The sequence below is a fragment of the Eubalaena glacialis genome, unplaced genomic scaffold (assembly GCF_028564815.1).
Source record: "Eubalaena glacialis isolate mEubGla1 unplaced genomic scaffold, mEubGla1.1.hap2.+ XY scaffold_248_1, whole genome shotgun sequence".
Taxonomy (NCBI): Eukaryota; Metazoa; Chordata; class Mammalia; order Artiodactyla; family Balaenidae; genus Eubalaena; species Eubalaena glacialis.
Window position 1 is genome coordinate 73865 of NW_026871260.1, and position 15562 is coordinate 89426.

The following is a 15562-nucleotide window of genomic DNA, read 5'->3' on the forward strand; positions in this document are numbered from 1 at the left end:
TCCGGGGCCAAGTCCTGTGAGCGTTGAGCGGCTCTGGGGCGGAGGGCCAAGCGCCTACAGGCCTGGAGGGTCCCGCCTGACCTGAGCTGCGAAGTCGCCCACAACTCCACCACCCCCGGGCCCTCGAGGCCTCCTGTCGCTTGCCTGGGCGGACGGCAGGGCCGCGCCGGAGAGGGTTGGCTGCCGGGCTGGCGGTGAGTCGCCAGCACCAGCGAAGCTAAGCCTCAAGAGGCACACCGTGGCCCCCGCTGCATTCTACGGCCACACCTCCCTGAACGCACCACACCTCGTCTGATCTCGGAAGCTAATCAGGGTCTGGCCTGTTTCGTACCTGGATGGGAGACCACATGGGAATACCGAGTGCTGTAGGCTTTTTTGCCTCCCGCTCCGCCTTGACATTTAGTGGCCCGCGGCCGAGGCCGCCTCCGCCCCCGCTGAGCACCGCTGCAGGCCTCACCTCCTCACGTCCCTCCCAACACAGCGCGCCGGAGGGATCGCTCCCCGCCGAGCTGGCTGGACATGCGGCCAGAATGCGGCCCTGGAAGGCAGCCGCCACCCCAGCCGCTCCCGTGGTGGCTGGCCCGGACCCAGACTCCGCCGCAGGCCGGGGTGCCGTCCGTGCGGCCCGCGAGGCCCTCGACCTGCACTTGGCCGCCCCCACCGGAGCCCAGCCGCGCCGCAGCCCCCTGTCTGCCCGTGTGTCTCTCCACAGCTCCCTCCGGAAAAAGCCCCCCCCTCCGCCGTTTCGCCACGGCCGGGGGCGGGAGCGGGGGCGGGGGCCGGGGCCGCTTCTCCGGGCCTGCCGGCCACCAGGGCCGGGGTCCTGTGCTCGGCGGGCGGCGTGGGGGCAAGGGGGGGCCTTGCTGGGGCTAAGGGGCCGTGCCCACTCCATGGTGGCTCCCAGTGGCTTCGGGCCAGCTGCTGCCCGGCCGGAGGGCCGGCCCGGCCGTGGCCGGGCTGCGCCTAACTCCGCGTGGGCGGGCAGGGGGGGATGCCCAAGGGACCGCGGCCGCCGGGCCCTGAAGCCTCCGGGGCCGCGTCCCTGTGAGCGTCGAGCGGGATCTGCGGCGGGGCGCCAAGCGCCGACGGGCCTGGAGCGTCCCGCCCGCCCTGGGCTGCGAGGTGGCCCACCACTCCGCCACCCCCGGGTCCCCGAGGCCTCCTGTCGCCTGCCTGGGCGGGCGGCAGGGCCCTGCCGGAGAGGGCTGGCCGCCGGCATGGCGGTAAGGCGCAGGCGCCAGCGAAGCTGGGCCTCAAGAGGCACCGCGCGGGCCCCTCCTGCGTCTACGGCCATACCACCCTGAACGCGCCCGATCTCGTCTGATCTCGGAAGCTAAGCAGGGTCGGGCCTGGTTAGTACTTGGATGGGAGACCGCCTGGGAATACCGGGTGCTGTAGGCTTTTTGCCTCCCGCTCCGCCTTCTCCTTTAGTCGCCCGCCGCCTCCGCCCCCGCCCCCGCCCCCGCCCCCGCCGGGCACCGCTGCAGGCCCCACCTCCTCCGGCCCCTCCCACCACAGCGCGCCAGAGGGGGCGCTCTCCGCCTGCCTGGCCGGCCAGGCGGCCAGAAGGCGGCCCTGGAAGGCAGCCGCATCCCAGCCGCTCCCGGGGTGGCTGGCCTGAACCCAGACTCCGCCTCAGGCCCGGGTGCCGGCCGTGCGGCCCGCGAGCCCCTTGACCTGCACCTGGCCGCCCCCACTAGCGCCCAGCCCCGGCGCAGCCACCTATCTGCCGGTGTGTCTCTCCACAGCTCCCTCCGGAAAAAGCCCCCCCTCCGCCGTTTCGCCACGGCCGAGTGCGGGAGCGGGGTCGTGGGCCAGGACTCGTTCTCCGAACCGGCCGACCACTAGGCACCGGGAACAGTGCTCGGCAGTTGGCGTGGATGCAAGTGTGGCCTTGCTGGCTGTAATGGGCCATGCCAACACAATGGTGGCTCCCAGTGGATTCGGGGCAACTGCCGTCGGGCAGGAGGGCCGGCCCGGCCACGGCTAGGTTGTGCCTAGCACTGCGTGAGTGGACAGGGTTGGTAATGCCCGAGGGACCTAGGGCCAAGGGACATTAAGCCTCCGGGGCCACGTCCTTGTGAGCATCAAGCGGGACCTGGGGCGGAGCGCCAAGCACCTACGGGCCTGGAGGATCCCGCCTGACCTGAGCTGCGAGGTCGCCCTTGACTATGCAACCCCTGGGTCCCTGAGGCCTCCTGTCGCCAGCCTGGGCGGGCGGCAGGGCCTTGCTGAAGAGGGCTGACCGCCGAGCAGGGAGCAAGTCGCCAGCACCAGCGAAGCAAAGCCTCAAGAGGCACCCCGTGGCCCCGGCTGCCCTCTAAGGCCATACCACCCTGAACGCGCCCCATCTCGTCTGATCGCGGAAGCTAAGCAGGGTCGGGCCTGGTTAGTACTTGGATGGGAGACCGCCTGGGAATACCGGGTGCTGTAGGCTTCTTGCCTCCCGCTCCGCCTTCTCCTTTAGTCGCCCGCCGCCTCCGCCGCCGCCCCCGCCCCCGCCGAGCAGCGCTGCAGGCCCCACCTCCTCCGGCCCCTCCCACCACAGCGCGCCAGAGGGGGCGCTCCGCGCCGGCCTGGCCGGCCAGGCGGCCAGAAGGCGGCCCTGGAAGGCAGCCGCCACCCCAGCCGCTCCCGTGGTGGCTGGCCCGGACCCAGACTCCGCCGCAGGCCGGGGTGCCGTCCGTGCGGCCCACGAAGCCCTCGACCTGCACTTGGCCGCCCCCACCGGAGCCCAGCCGCGCCGCAGCCCCCTGTCTGCCCGTGTGTATCTCCACAGCTCCCTCCGGAAAAAGCCCACCCTCCGCCGTTTCGCCACGGCCGGGGGCGGGAGCGGGGGCGGGGGCTGGGACCGGTTCGCTGGGCTGGCTAGACACCAGGCGCCGGGTCCTGTGCTCGGCGGGTGGCGTGGGGGCAAGGGTGGCCTTGCTGGGGCTAAGGGGCCGTGCCGGCTCAATGGTGGCTCCCAGTGGGTTAAGGGCCGACTGCCGTCGGGCAGGAGGGCCGGCCAGGCCGTGGCTGGGCTGCGCCTAGCACTGTGTGGATTGACAGGGTGGGGAATGCACAAGGGACCGAGGGCCACAGGCCCTTAAGCCTCCGGGGCCAAGTCCTGTGAGCGTTGAGCGGCTCTGGGGCGGAGGGCCAAGCGCCTACAGGCCTGGAGGGTCCCGCCTGACCTGAGCTGCGAAGTCGCCCACAACTCCACCACCCCCGGGCCCTCGAGGCCTCCTGTCGCTTGCCTGGGCGGACGGCAGGGCCGCGCCGGAGAGGGTTGGCTGCCGGGCTGGCGGTGAGTCGCCAGCACCAGCGAAGCTAAGCCTCAAGAGGCACACCGTGGCCCCCGCTGCATTCTACGGCCACACCTCCCTGAACGCACCACACCTCGTCTGATCTCGGAAGCTAATCAGGGTCTGGCCTGTTTCGTACCTGGATGGGAGACCACATGGGAATACCGAGTGCTGTAGGCTTTTTTGCCTCCCGCTCCGCCTTGACATTTAGTGGCCCGCGGCCGAGGCCGCCTCCGCCCCCGCTGAGCACCGCTGCAGGCCTCACCTCCTCACGTCCCTCCCAACACAGCGCGCCGGAGGGATCGCTCCCCGCCGAGCTGGCTGGACATGCGGCCAGAATGCGGCCCTGGAAGGCAGCCGCCACCCCAGCCGCTCCCGTGGTGGCTGGCCCGGACCCAGACTCCGCCGCAGGCCGGGGTGCCGTCCGTGCGGCCCGCGAGGCCCTCGACCTGCACTTGGCCGCCCCCACCGGAGCCCAGCCGCGCCGCAGCCCCCTGTCTGCCCGTGTGTCTCTCCACAGCTCCCTCCGGAAAAAGCCCCCCCCTCCGCCGTTTCGCCACGGCCGGGGGCGGGAGCGGGGGCGGGGGCCGGGGCCGCTTCTCCGGGCCTGCCGGCCACCAGGGCCGGGGTCCTGTGCTCGGCGGGCGGCGTGGGGGCAAGGGGGGGCCTTGCTGGGGCTAAGGGGCCGTGCCCACTCCATGGTGGCTCCCAGTGGCTTCGGGCCAGCTGCTGCCCGGCCGGAGGGCCGGCCCGGCCGTGGCCGGGCTGCGCCTAACTCCGCGTGGGCGGGCAGGGGGGGATGCCCAAGGGACCGCGGCCGCCGGGCCCTGAAGCCTCCGGGGCCGCGTCCCTGTGAGCGTCGAGCGGGATCTGCGGCGGGGCGCCAAGCGCCGACGGGCCTGGAGCGTCCCGCCCGCCCTGGGCTGCGAGGTGGCCCACCACTCCGCCACCCCCGGGTCCCCGAGGCCTCCTGTCGCCTGCCTGGGCGGGCGGCAGGGCCCTGCCGGAGAGGGCTGGCCGCCGGCATGGCGGTAAGGCGCAGGCGCCAGCGAAGCTGGGCCTCAAGAGGCACCGCGCGGGCCCCTCCTGCGTCTACGGCCATACCACCCTGAACGCGCCCGATCTCGTCTGATCTCGGAAGCTAAGCAGGGTCGGGCCTGGTTAGTACTTGGATGGGAGACCGCCTGGGAATACCGGGTGCTGTAGGCTTTTTGCCTCCCGCTCCGCCTTCTCCTTTAGTCGCCCGCCGCCTCCGCCCCCGCCCCCGCCCCCGCCCCCGCCGGGCACCGCTGCAGGCCCCACCTCCTCCGGCCCCTCCCACCACAGCGCGCCAGAGGGGGCGCTCTCCGCCTGCCTGGCCGGCCAGGCGGCCAGAAGGCGGCCCTGGAAGGCAGCCGCATCCCAGCCGCTCCCGGGGTGGCTGGCCTGAACCCAGACTCCGCCTCAGGCCCGGGTGCCGGCCGTGCGGCCCGCGAGCCCCTTGACCTGCACCTGGCCGCCCCCACTAGCGCCCAGCCCCGGCGCAGCCACCTATCTGCCGGTGTGTCTCTCCACAGCTCCCTCCGGAAAAAGCCCCCCCTCCGCCGTTTCGCCACGGCCGAGTGCGGGAGCGGGGTCGTGGGCCAGGACTCGTTCTCCGAACCGGCCGACCACTAGGCACCGGGAACAGTGCTCGGCAGTTGGCGTGGATGCAAGTGTGGCCTTGCTGGCTGTAATGGGCCATGCCAACACAATGGTGGCTCCCAGTGGATTCGGGGCAACTGCCGTCGGGCAGGAGGGCCGGCCCGGCCACGGCTAGGTTGTGCCTAGCACTGCGTGAGTGGACAGGGTTGGTAATGCCCGAGGGACCTAGGGCCAAGGGACATTAAGCCTCCGGGGCCACGTCCTTGTGAGCATCAAGCGGGACCTGGGGCGGAGCGCCAAGCACCTACGGGCCTGGAGGATCCCGCCTGACCTGAGCTGCGAGGTCGCCCTTGACTATGCAACCCCTGGGTCCCTGAGGCCTCCTGTCGCCAGCCTGGGCGGGCGGCAGGGCCTTGCTGAAGAGGGCTGACCGCCGAGCAGGGAGCAAGTCGCCAGCACCAGCGAAGCAAAGCCTCAAGAGGCACCCCGTGGCCCCGGCTGCCCTCTAAGGCCATACCACCCTGAACGTGCCCCATCTCGTCTGATCGCGGAAGCTAAGCAGGGTCGGGCCTGGTTAGTACTTGGATGGGAGACCGCCTGGGAATACCGGGTGCTGTAGGCTTTTTGCCTCCCGCTCCGCCTTCTCCTTTAGTCGCCCGCCGCCTCCGCCGCCGCCCCCGCCCCCGCCGAGCAGCGCTGCAGGCCCCACCTCCTCCGGCCCCTCCCACCACAGCGCGCCAGAGGGGGCGCTCCGCGCCGGCCTGGCCGGCCAGGCGGCCAGAAGGCGGCCCTGGAAGGCAGCCGCCACCCCAGCCGCTCCCGTGGTGGCTGGCCCGGACCCAGACTCCGCCGCAGGCCGGGGTGCCGTCCGTGCGGCCCACGAAGCCCTCGACCTGCACTTGGCCGCCCCCACCGGAGCCCAGCCGCGCCGCAGCCCCCTGTCTGCCCGTGTGTATCTCCACAGCTCCCTCCGGAAAAAGCCCACCCTCCGCCGTTTCGCCACGGCCGGGGGCGGGAGCGGGGGCGGGGGCTGGGACCGGTTCGCTGGGCTGGCTAGACACCAGGCGCCGGGTCCTGTGCTCGGCGGGTGGCGTGGGGGCAAGGGTGGCCTTGCTGGGGCTAAGGGGCCGTGCCGGCTCAATGGTGGCTCCCAGTGGGTTAAGGGCCGACTGCCGTCGGGCAGGAGGGCCGGCCAGGCCGTGGCTGGGCTGCGCCTAGCACTGTGTGGATTGACAGGGTGGGGAATGCACAAGGGACCGAGGGCCACAGGCCCTTAAGCCTCCGGGGCCAAGTCCTGTGAGCGTTGAGCGGCTCTGGGGCGGAGGGCCAAGCGCCTACAGGCCTGGAGGGTCCCGCCTGACCTGAGCTGCGAAGTCGCCCACAACTCCACCACCCCCGGGCCCTCGAGGCCTCCTGTCGCTTGCCTGGGCGGACGGCAGGGCCGCGCCGGAGAGGGTTGGCTGCCGGGCTGGCGGTGAGTCGCCAGCACCAGCGAAGCTAAGCCTCAAGAGGCACACCGTGGCCCCCGCTGCATTCTACGGCCACACCTCCCTGAACGCACCACACCTCGTCTGATCTCGGAAGCTAATCAGGGTCTGGCCTGTTTCGTACCTGGATGGGAGACCACATGGGAATACCGAGTGCTGTAGGCTTTTTTGCCTCCCGCTCCGCCTTGACATTTAGTGGCCCGCGGCCGAGGCCGCCTCCGCCCCCGCTGAGCACCGCTGCAGGCCTCACCTCCTCACGTCCCTCCCAACACAGCGCGCCGGAGGGATCGCTCCCCGCCGAGCTGGCTGGACATGCGGCCAGAATGCGGCCCTGGAAGGCAGCCGCCACCCCAGCCGCTCCCGTGGTGGCTGGCCCGGACCCAGACTCCGCCGCAGGCCGGGGTGCCGTCCGTGCGGCCCGCGAGGCCCTCGACCTGCACTTGGCCGCCCCCACCGGAGCCCAGCCGCGCCGCAGCCCCCTGTCTGCCCGTGTGTCTCTCCACAGCTCCCTCCGGAAAAAGCCCCCCCCTCCGCCGTTTCGCCACGGCCGGGGGCGGGAGCGGGGGCGGGGGCCGGGGCCGCTTCTCCGGGCCTGCCGGCCACCAGGGCCGGGGTCCTGTGCTCGGCGGGCGGCGTGGGGGCAAGGGGGGGCCTTGCTGGGGCTAAGGGGCCGTGCCCACTCCATGGTGGCTCCCAGTGGCTTCGGGCCAGCTGCTGCCCGGCCGGAGGGCCGGCCCGGCCGTGGCCGGGCTGCGCCTAACTCCGCGTGGGCGGGCAGGGGGGGATGCCCAAGGGACCGCGGCCGCCGGGCCCTGAAGCCTCCGGGGCCGCGTCCCTGTGAGCGTCGAGCGGGATCTGCGGCGGGGCGCCAAGCGCCGACGGGCCTGGAGCGTCCCGCCCGCCCTGGGCTGCGAGGTGGCCCACCACTCCGCCACCCCCGGGTCCCCGAGGCCTCCTGTCGCCTGCCTGGGCGGGCGGCAGGGCCCTGCCGGAGAGGGCTGGCCGCCGGCATGGCGGTAAGGCGCAGGCGCCAGCGAAGCTGGGCCTCAAGAGGCACCGCGCGGGCCCCTCCTGCGTCTACGGCCATACCACCCTGAACGCGCCCGATCTCGTCTGATCTCGGAAGCTAAGCAGGGTCGGGCCTGGTTAGTACTTGGATGGGAGACCGCCTGGGAATACCGGGTGCTGTAGGCTTTTTGCCTCCCGCTCCGCCTTCTCCTTTAGTCGCCCGCCGCCTCCGCCCCCGCCCCCGCCCCCGCCCCCGCCGGGCACCGCTGCAGGCCCCACCTCCTCCGGCCCCTCCCACCACAGCGCGCCAGAGGGGGCGCTCTCCGCCTGCCTGGCCGGCCAGGCGGCCAGAAGGCGGCCCTGGAAGGCAGCCGCATCCCAGCCGCTCCCGGGGTGGCTGGCCTGAACCCAGACTCCGCCTCAGGCCCGGGTGCCGGCCGTGCGGCCCGCGAGCCCCTTGACCTGCACCTGGCCGCCCCCACTAGCGCCCAGCCCCGGCGCAGCCACCTATCTGCCGGTGTGTCTCTCCACAGCTCCCTCCGGAAAAAGCCCCCCCTCCGCCGTTTCGCCACGGCCGAGTGCGGGAGCGGGGTCGTGGGCCAGGACTCGTTCTCCGAACCGGCCGACCACTAGGCACCGGGAACAGTGCTCGGCAGTTGGCGTGGATGCAAGTGTGGCCTTGCTGGCTGTAATGGGCCATGCCAACACAATGGTGGCTCCCAGTGGATTCGGGGCAACTGCCGTCGGGCAGGAGGGCCGGCCCGGCCACGGCTAGGTTGTGCCTAGCACTGCGTGAGTGGACAGGGTTGGTAATGCCCGAGGGACCTAGGGCCAAGGGACATTAAGCCTCCGGGGCCACGTCCTTGTGAGCATCAAGCGGGACCTGGGGCGGAGCGCCAAGCACCTACGGGCCTGGAGGATCCCGCCTGACCTGAGCTGCGAGGTCGCCCTTGACTATGCAACCCCTGGGTCCCTGAGGCCTCCTGTCGCCAGCCTGGGCGGGCGGCAGGGCCTTGCTGAAGAGGGCTGACCGCCGAGCAGGGAGCAAGTCGCCAGCACCAGCGAAGCAAAGCCTCAAGAGGCACCCCGTGGCCCCGGCTGCCCTCTAAGGCCATACCACCCTGAACGCGCCCCATCTCGTCTGATCGCGGAAGCTAAGCAGGGTCGGGCCTGGTTAGTACTTGGATGGGAGACCGCCTGGGAATACCGGGTGCTGTAGGCTTCTTGCCTCCCGCTCCGCCTTCTCCTTTAGTCGCCCGCCGCCTCCGCCGCCGCCCCCGCCCCCGCCGAGCAGCGCTGCAGGCCCCACCTCCTCCGGCCCCTCCCACCACAGCGCGCCAGAGGGGGCGCTCCGCGCCGGCCTGGCCGGCCAGGCGGCCAGAAGGCGGCCCTGGAAGGCAGCCGCCACCCCAGCCGCTCCCGTGGTGGCTGGCCCGGACCCAGACTCCGCCGCAGGCCGGGGTGCCGTCCGTGCGGCCCACGAAGCCCTCGACCTGCACTTGGCCGCCCCCACCGGAGCCCAGCCGCGCCGCAGCCCCCTGTCTGCCCGTGTGTATCTCCACAGCTCCCTCCGGAAAAAGCCCACCCTCCGCCGTTTCGCCACGGCCGGGGGCGGGAGCGGGGGCGGGGGCTGGGACCGGTTCGCTGGGCTGGCTAGACACCAGGCGCCGGGTCCTGTGCTCGGCGGGTGGCGTGGGGGCAAGGGTGGCCTTGCTGGGGCTAAGGGGCCGTGCCGGCTCAATGGTGGCTCCCAGTGGGTTAAGGGCCGACTGCCGTCGGGCAGGAGGGCCGGCCAGGCCGTGGCTGGGCTGCGCCTAGCACTGTGTGGATTGACAGGGTGGGGAATGCACAAGGGACCGAGGGCCACAGGCCCTTAAGCCTCCGGGGCCAAGTCCTGTGAGCGTTGAGCGGCTCTGGGGCGGAGGGCCAAGCGCCTACAGGCCTGGAGGGTCCCGCCTGACCTGAGCTGCGAAGTCGCCCACAACTCCACCACCCCCGGGCCCTCGAGGCCTCCTGTCGCTTGCCTGGGCGGACGGCAGGGCCGCGCCGGAGAGGGTTGGCTGCCGGGCTGGCGGTGAGTCGCCAGCACCAGCGAAGCTAAGCCTCAAGAGGCACACCGTGGCCCCCGCTGCATTCTACGGCCACACCTCCCTGAACGCACCACACCTCGTCTGATCTCGGAAGCTAATCAGGGTCTGGCCTGTTTCGTACCTGGATGGGAGACCACATGGGAATACCGAGTGCTGTAGGCTTTTTTGCCTCCCGCTCCGCCTTGACATTTAGTGGCCCGCGGCCGAGGCCGCCTCCGCCCCCGCTGAGCACCGCTGCAGGCCTCACCTCCTCACGTCCCTCCCAACACAGCGCGCCGGAGGGATCGCTCCCCGCCGAGCTGGCTGGACATGCGGCCAGAATGCGGCCCTGGAAGGCAGCCGCCACCCCAGCCGCTCCCGTGGTGGCTGGCCCGGACCCAGACTCCGCCGCAGGCCGGGGTGCCGTCCGTGCGGCCCGCGAGGCCCTCGACCTGCACTTGGCCGCCCCCACCGGAGCCCAGCCGCGCCGCAGCCCCCTGTCTGCCCGTGTGTCTCTCCACAGCTCCCTCCGGAAAAAGCCCCCCCCTCCGCCGTTTCGCCACGGCCGGGGGCGGGAGCGGGGGCGGGGGCCGGGGCCGCTTCTCCGGGCCTGCCGGCCACCAGGGCCGGGGTCCTGTGCTCGGCGGGCGGCGTGGGGGCAAGGGGGGGCCTTGCTGGGGCTAAGGGGCCGTGCCCACTCCATGGTGGCTCCCAGTGGCTTCGGGCCAGCTGCTGCCCGGCCGGAGGGCCGGCCCGGCCGTGGCCGGGCTGCGCCTAACTCCGCGTGGGCGGGCAGGGGGGGATGCCCAAGGGACCGCGGCCGCCGGGCCCTGAAGCCTCCGGGGCCGCGTCCCTGTGAGCGTCGAGCGGGATCTGCGGCGGGGCGCCAAGCGCCGACGGGCCTGGAGCGTCCCGCCCGCCCTGGGCTGCGAGGTGGCCCACCACTCCGCCACCCCCGGGTCCCCGAGGCCTCCTGTCGCCTGCCTGGGCGGGCGGCAGGGCCCTGCCGGAGAGGGCTGGCCGCCGGCATGGCGGTAAGGCGCAGGCGCCAGCGAAGCTGGGCCTCAAGAGGCACCGCGCGGGCCCCTCCTGCGTCTACGGCCATACCACCCTGAACGCGCCCGATCTCGTCTGATCTCGGAAGCTAAGCAGGGTCGGGCCTGGTTAGTACTTGGATGGGAGACCGCCTGGGAATACCGGGTGCTGTAGGCTTTTTGCCTCCCGCTCCGCCTTCTCCTTTAGTCGCCCGCCGCCTCCGCCCCCGCCCCCGCCCCCGCCCCCGCCGGGCACCGCTGCAGGCCCCACCTCCTCCGGCCCCTCCCACCACAGCGCGCCAGAGGGGGCGCTCTCCGCCTGCCTGGCCGGCCAGGCGGCCAGAAGGCGGCCCTGGAAGGCAGCCGCATCCCAGCCGCTCCCGGGGTGGCTGGCCTGAACCCAGACTCCGCCTCAGGCCCGGGTGCCGGCCGTGCGGCCCGCGAGCCCCTTGACCTGCACCTGGCCGCCCCCACTAGCGCCCAGCCCCGGCGCAGCCACCTATCTGCCGGTGTGTCTCTCCACAGCTCCCTCCGGAAAAAGCCCCCCCTCCGCCGTTTCGCCACGGCCGAGTGCGGGAGCGGGGTCGTGGGCCAGGACTCGTTCTCCGAACCGGCCGACCACTAGGCACCGGGAACAGTGCTCGGCAGTTGGCGTGGATGCAAGTGTGGCCTTGCTGGCTGTAATGGGCCATGCCAACACAATGGTGGCTCCCAGTGGATTCGGGGCAACTGCCGTCGGGCAGGAGGGCCGGCCCGGCCACGGCTAGGTTGTGCCTAGCACTGCGTGAGTGGACAGGGTTGGTAATGCCCGAGGGACCTAGGGCCAAGGGACATTAAGCCTCCGGGGCCACGTCCTTGTGAGCATCAAGCGGGACCTGGGGCGGAGCGCCAAGCACCTACGGGCCTGGAGGATCCCGCCTGACCTGAGCTGCGAGGTCGCCCTTGACTATGCAACCCCTGGGTCCCTGAGGCCTCCTGTCGCCAGCCTGGGCGGGCGGCAGGGCCTTGCTGAAGAGGGCTGACCGCCGAGCAGGGAGCAAGTCGCCAGCACCAGCGAAGCAAAGCCTCAAGAGGCACCCCGTGGCCCCGGCTGCCCTCTAAGGCCATACCACCCTGAACGCGCCCCATCTCGTCTGATCGCGGAAGCTAAGCAGGGTCGGGCCTGGTTAGTACTTGGATGGGAGACCGCCTGGGAATACCGGGTGCTGTAGGCTTCTTGCCTCCCGCTCCGCCTTCTCCTTTAGTCGCCCGCCGCCTCCGCCGCCGCCCCCGCCCCCGCCGAGCAGCGCTGCAGGCCCCACCTCCTCCGGCCCCTCCCACCACAGCGCGCCAGAGGGGGCGCTCCGCGCCGGCCTGGCCGGCCAGGCGGCCAGAAGGCGGCCCTGGAAGGCAGCCGCCACCCCAGCCGCTCCCGTGGTGGCTGGCCCGGACCCAGACTCCGCCGCAGGCCGGGGTGCCGTCCGTGCGGCCCACGAAGCCCTCGACCTGCACTTGGCCGCCCCCACCGGAGCCCAGCCGCGCCGCAGCCCCCTGTCTGCCCGTGTGTATCTCCACAGCTCCCTCCGGAAAAAGCCCACCCTCCGCCGTTTCGCCACGGCCGGGGGCGGGAGCGGGGGCGGGGGCTGGGACCGGTTCGCTGGGCTGGCTAGACACCAGGCGCCGGGTCCTGTGCTCGGCGGGTGGCGTGGGGGCAAGGGTGGCCTTGCTGGGGCTAAGGGGCCGTGCCGGCTCAATGGTGGCTCCCAGTGGGTTAAGGGCCGACTGCCGTCGGGCAGGAGGGCCGGCCAGGCCGTGGCTGGGCTGCGCCTAGCACTGTGTGGATTGACAGGGTGGGGAATGCACAAGGGACCGAGGGCCACAGGCCCTTAAGCCTCCGGGGCCAAGTCCTGTGAGCGTTGAGCGGCTCTGGGGCGGAGGGCCAAGCGCCTACAGGCCTGGAGGGTCCCGCCTGACCTGAGCTGCGAAGTCGCCCACAACTCCACCACCCCCGGGCCCTCGAGGCCTCCTGTCGCTTGCCTGGGCGGACGGCAGGGCCGCGCCGGAGAGGGTTGGCTGCCGGGCTGGCGGTGAGTCGCCAGCACCAGCGAAGCTAAGCCTCAAGAGGCACACCGTGGCCCCCGCTGCATTCTACGGCCACACCTCCCTGAACGCACCACACCTCGTCTGATCTCGGAAGCTAATCAGGGTCTGGCCTGTTTCGTACCTGGATGGGAGACCACATGGGAATACCGAGTGCTGTAGGCTTTTTTGCCTCCCGCTCCGCCTTGACATTTAGTGGCCCGCGGCCGAGGCCGCCTCCGCCCCCGCTGAGCACCGCTGCAGGCCTCACCTCCTCACGTCCCTCCCAACACAGCGCGCCGGAGGGATCGCTCCCCGCCGAGCTGGCTGGACATGCGGCCAGAATGCGGCCCTGGAAGGCAGCCGCCACCCCAGCCGCTCCCGTGGTGGCTGGCCCGGACCCAGACTCCGCCGCAGGCCGGGGTGCCGTCCGTGCGGCCCGCGAGGCCCTCGACCTGCACTTGGCCGCCCCCACCGGAGCCCAGCCGCGCCGCAGCCCCCTGTCTGCCCGTGTGTCTCTCCACAGCTCCCTCCGGAAAAAGCCCCCCCCTCCGCCGTTTCGCCACGGCCGGGGGCGGGAGCGGGGGCGGGGGCCGGGGCCGCTTCTCCGGGCCTGCCGGCCACCAGGGCCGGGGTCCTGTGCTCGGCGGGCGGCGTGGGGGCAAGGGGGGGCCTTGCTGGGGCTAAGGGGCCGTGCCCACTCCATGGTGGCTCCCAGTGGCTTCGGGCCAGCTGCTGCCCGGCCGGAGGGCCGGCCCGGCCGTGGCCGGGCTGCGCCTAACTCCGCGTGGGCGGGCAGGGGGGGATGCCCAAGGGACCGCGGCCGCCGGGCCCTGAAGCCTCCGGGGCCGCGTCCCTGTGAGCGTCGAGCGGGATCTGCGGCGGGGCGCCAAGCGCCGACGGGCCTGGAGCGTCCCGCCCGCCCTGGGCTGCGAGGTGGCCCACCACTCCGCCACCCCCGGGTCCCCGAGGCCTCCTGTCGCCTGCCTGGGCGGGCGGCAGGGCCCTGCCGGAGAGGGCTGGCCGCCGGCATGGCGGTAAGGCGCAGGCGCCAGCGAAGCTGGGCCTCAAGAGGCACCGCGCGGGCCCCTCCTGCGTCTACGGCCATACCACCCTGAACGCGCCCGATCTCGTCTGATCTCGGAAGCTAAGCAGGGTCGGGCCTGGTTAGTACTTGGATGGGAGACCGCCTGGGAATACCGGGTGCTGTAGGCTTTTTGCCTCCCGCTCCGCCTTCTCCTTTAGTCGCCCGCCGCCTCCGCCCCCGCCCCCGCCCCCGCCCCCGCCGGGCACCGCTGCAGGCCCCACCTCCTCCGGCCCCTCCCACCACAGCGCGCCAGAGGGGGCGCTCTCCGCCTGCCTGGCCGGCCAGGCGGCCAGAAGGCGGCCCTGGAAGGCAGCCGCATCCCAGCCGCTCCCGGGGTGGCTGGCCTGAACCCAGACTCCGCCTCAGGCCCGGGTGCCGGCCGTGCGGCCCGCGAGCCCCTTGACCTGCACCTGGCCGCCCCCACTAGCGCCCAGCCCCGGCGCAGCCACCTATCTGCCGGTGTGTCTCTCCACAGCTCCCTCCGGAAAAAGCCCCCCCTCCGCCGTTTCGCCACGGCCGAGTGCGGGAGCGGGGTCGTGGGCCAGGACTCGTTCTCCGAACCGGCCGACCACTAGGCACCGGGAACAGTGCTCGGCAGTTGGCGTGGATGCAAGTGTGGCCTTGCTGGCTGTAATGGGCCATGCCAACACAATGGTGGCTCCCAGTGGATTCGGGGCAACTGCCGTCGGGCAGGAGGGCCGGCCCGGCCACGGCTAGGTTGTGCCTAGCACTGCGTGAGTGGACAGGGTTGGTAATGCCCGAGGGACCTAGGGCCAAGGGACATTAAGCCTCCGGGGCCACGTCCTTGTGAGCATCAAGCGGGACCTGGGGCGGAGCGCCAAGCACCTACGGGCCTGGAGGATCCCGCCTGACCTGAGCTGCGAGGTCGCCCTTGACTATGCAACCCCTGGGTCCCTGAGGCCTCCTGTCGCCAGCCTGGGCGGGCGGCAGGGCCTTGCTGAAGAGGGCTGACCGCCGAGCAGGGAGCAAGTCGCCAGCACCAGCGAAGCAAAGCCTCAAGAGGCACCCCGTGGCCCCGGCTGCCCTCTAAGGCCATACCACCCTGAACGTGCCCCATCTCGTCTGATCGCGGAAGCTAAGCAGGGTCGGGCCTGGTTAGTACTTGGATGGGAGACCGCCTGGGAATACCGGGTGCTGTAGGCTTTTTGCCTCCCGCTCCGCCTTCTCCTTTAGTCGCCCGCCGCCTCCGCCGCCGCCCCCGCCCCCGCCGAGCAGCGCTGCAGGCCCCACCTCCTCCGGCCCCTCCCACCACAGCGCGCCAGAGGGGGCGCTCCGCGCCGGCCTGGCCGGCCAGGCGGCCAGAAGGCGGCCCTGGAAGGCAGCCGCCACCCCAGCCGCTCCCGTGGTGGCTGGCCCGGACCCAGACTCCGCCGCAGGCCGGGGTGCCGTCCGTGCGGCCCACGAAGCCCTCGACCTGCACTTGGCCGCCCCCACCGGAGCCCAGCCGCGCCGCAGCCCCCTGTCTGCCCGTGTGTATCTCCACAGCTCCCTCCGGAAAAAGCCCACCCTCCGCCGTTTCGCCACGGCCGGGGGCGGGAGCGGGGGCGGGGGCTGGGACCGGTTCGCTGGGCTGGCTAGACACCAGGCGCCGGGTCCTGTGCTCGGCGGGTGGCGTGGGGGCAAGGGTGGCCTTGCTGGGGCTAAGGGGCCGTGCCGGCTCAATGGTGGCTCCCAGTGGGTTAAGGGCCGACTGCCGTCGGGCAGGAGGGCCGGCCAGGCCGTGGCTGGGCTGCGCCTAGCACTGTGTGGATTGACAGGGTGGGGAATGCACAAGGGACCGAGGGCCACAGGCCCTTAAGCCTCCGGGGCCAAGTCCTGTGAGCGTTGAGCGGCTCTGGGGCGGAGGGCCAAGCGCCTACAGGCCTGGAGGGTCCCGCCTGACCTGAGC

General features: G+C 72.6%; 5 non-coding genes and 10 pseudogenes across 5 annotated transcripts; all 15 read left to right on the top strand.

The window, feature by feature from the left end:
• The first annotated feature begins 253 nt into the window (after positions 1-253).
• Positions 254-372, top strand: LOC133083204 (5S ribosomal RNA; annotated as a pseudogene).
• Positions 373-1282: 910 nt separating this feature from the next.
• Positions 1283-1401, top strand: LOC133083266 (5S ribosomal RNA). Its single transcript, XR_009699189.1, has one exon. It is a non-coding gene; the product is annotated as a 5S ribosomal RNA (ribosomal RNA).
• A 917-nt stretch (positions 1402-2318) lies between these two features.
• Positions 2319-2437, top strand: LOC133083118 (5S ribosomal RNA; annotated as a pseudogene).
• A 911-nt stretch (positions 2438-3348) lies between these two features.
• On the top strand, positions 3349-3467 carry LOC133083205 (5S ribosomal RNA; annotated as a pseudogene).
• Positions 3468-4377: 910 nt separating this feature from the next.
• On the top strand, positions 4378-4496 carry LOC133083273 (5S ribosomal RNA). Its single transcript, XR_009699191.1, has one exon. It is a non-coding gene; the product is annotated as a 5S ribosomal RNA (ribosomal RNA).
• A 917-nt stretch (positions 4497-5413) lies between these two features.
• On the top strand, positions 5414-5532 carry LOC133083148 (5S ribosomal RNA; annotated as a pseudogene).
• Positions 5533-6443: 911 nt separating this feature from the next.
• Positions 6444-6562, top strand: LOC133083206 (5S ribosomal RNA; annotated as a pseudogene).
• A 910-nt stretch (positions 6563-7472) lies between these two features.
• Positions 7473-7591, top strand: LOC133083274 (5S ribosomal RNA). Its single transcript, XR_009699192.1, has one exon. It is a non-coding gene; the product is annotated as a 5S ribosomal RNA (ribosomal RNA).
• A 917-nt stretch (positions 7592-8508) lies between these two features.
• Positions 8509-8627, top strand: LOC133083119 (5S ribosomal RNA; annotated as a pseudogene).
• A 911-nt stretch (positions 8628-9538) lies between these two features.
• Positions 9539-9657, top strand: LOC133083207 (5S ribosomal RNA; annotated as a pseudogene).
• Positions 9658-10567: 910 nt separating this feature from the next.
• On the top strand, positions 10568-10686 carry LOC133083275 (5S ribosomal RNA). Its single transcript, XR_009699193.1, has one exon. It is a non-coding gene; the product is annotated as a 5S ribosomal RNA (ribosomal RNA).
• A 917-nt stretch (positions 10687-11603) lies between these two features.
• LOC133083120 (5S ribosomal RNA) lies at positions 11604-11722 on the top strand (annotated as a pseudogene).
• A 911-nt stretch (positions 11723-12633) lies between these two features.
• On the top strand, positions 12634-12752 carry LOC133083208 (5S ribosomal RNA; annotated as a pseudogene).
• Positions 12753-13662: 910 nt separating this feature from the next.
• LOC133083276 (5S ribosomal RNA) lies at positions 13663-13781 on the top strand. The gene has a single exon (XR_009699194.1). It is a non-coding gene; the product is annotated as a 5S ribosomal RNA (ribosomal RNA).
• A 917-nt stretch (positions 13782-14698) lies between these two features.
• On the top strand, positions 14699-14817 carry LOC133083149 (5S ribosomal RNA; annotated as a pseudogene).
• The last annotated feature ends 745 nt before the right edge of the window (positions 14818-15562 follow it).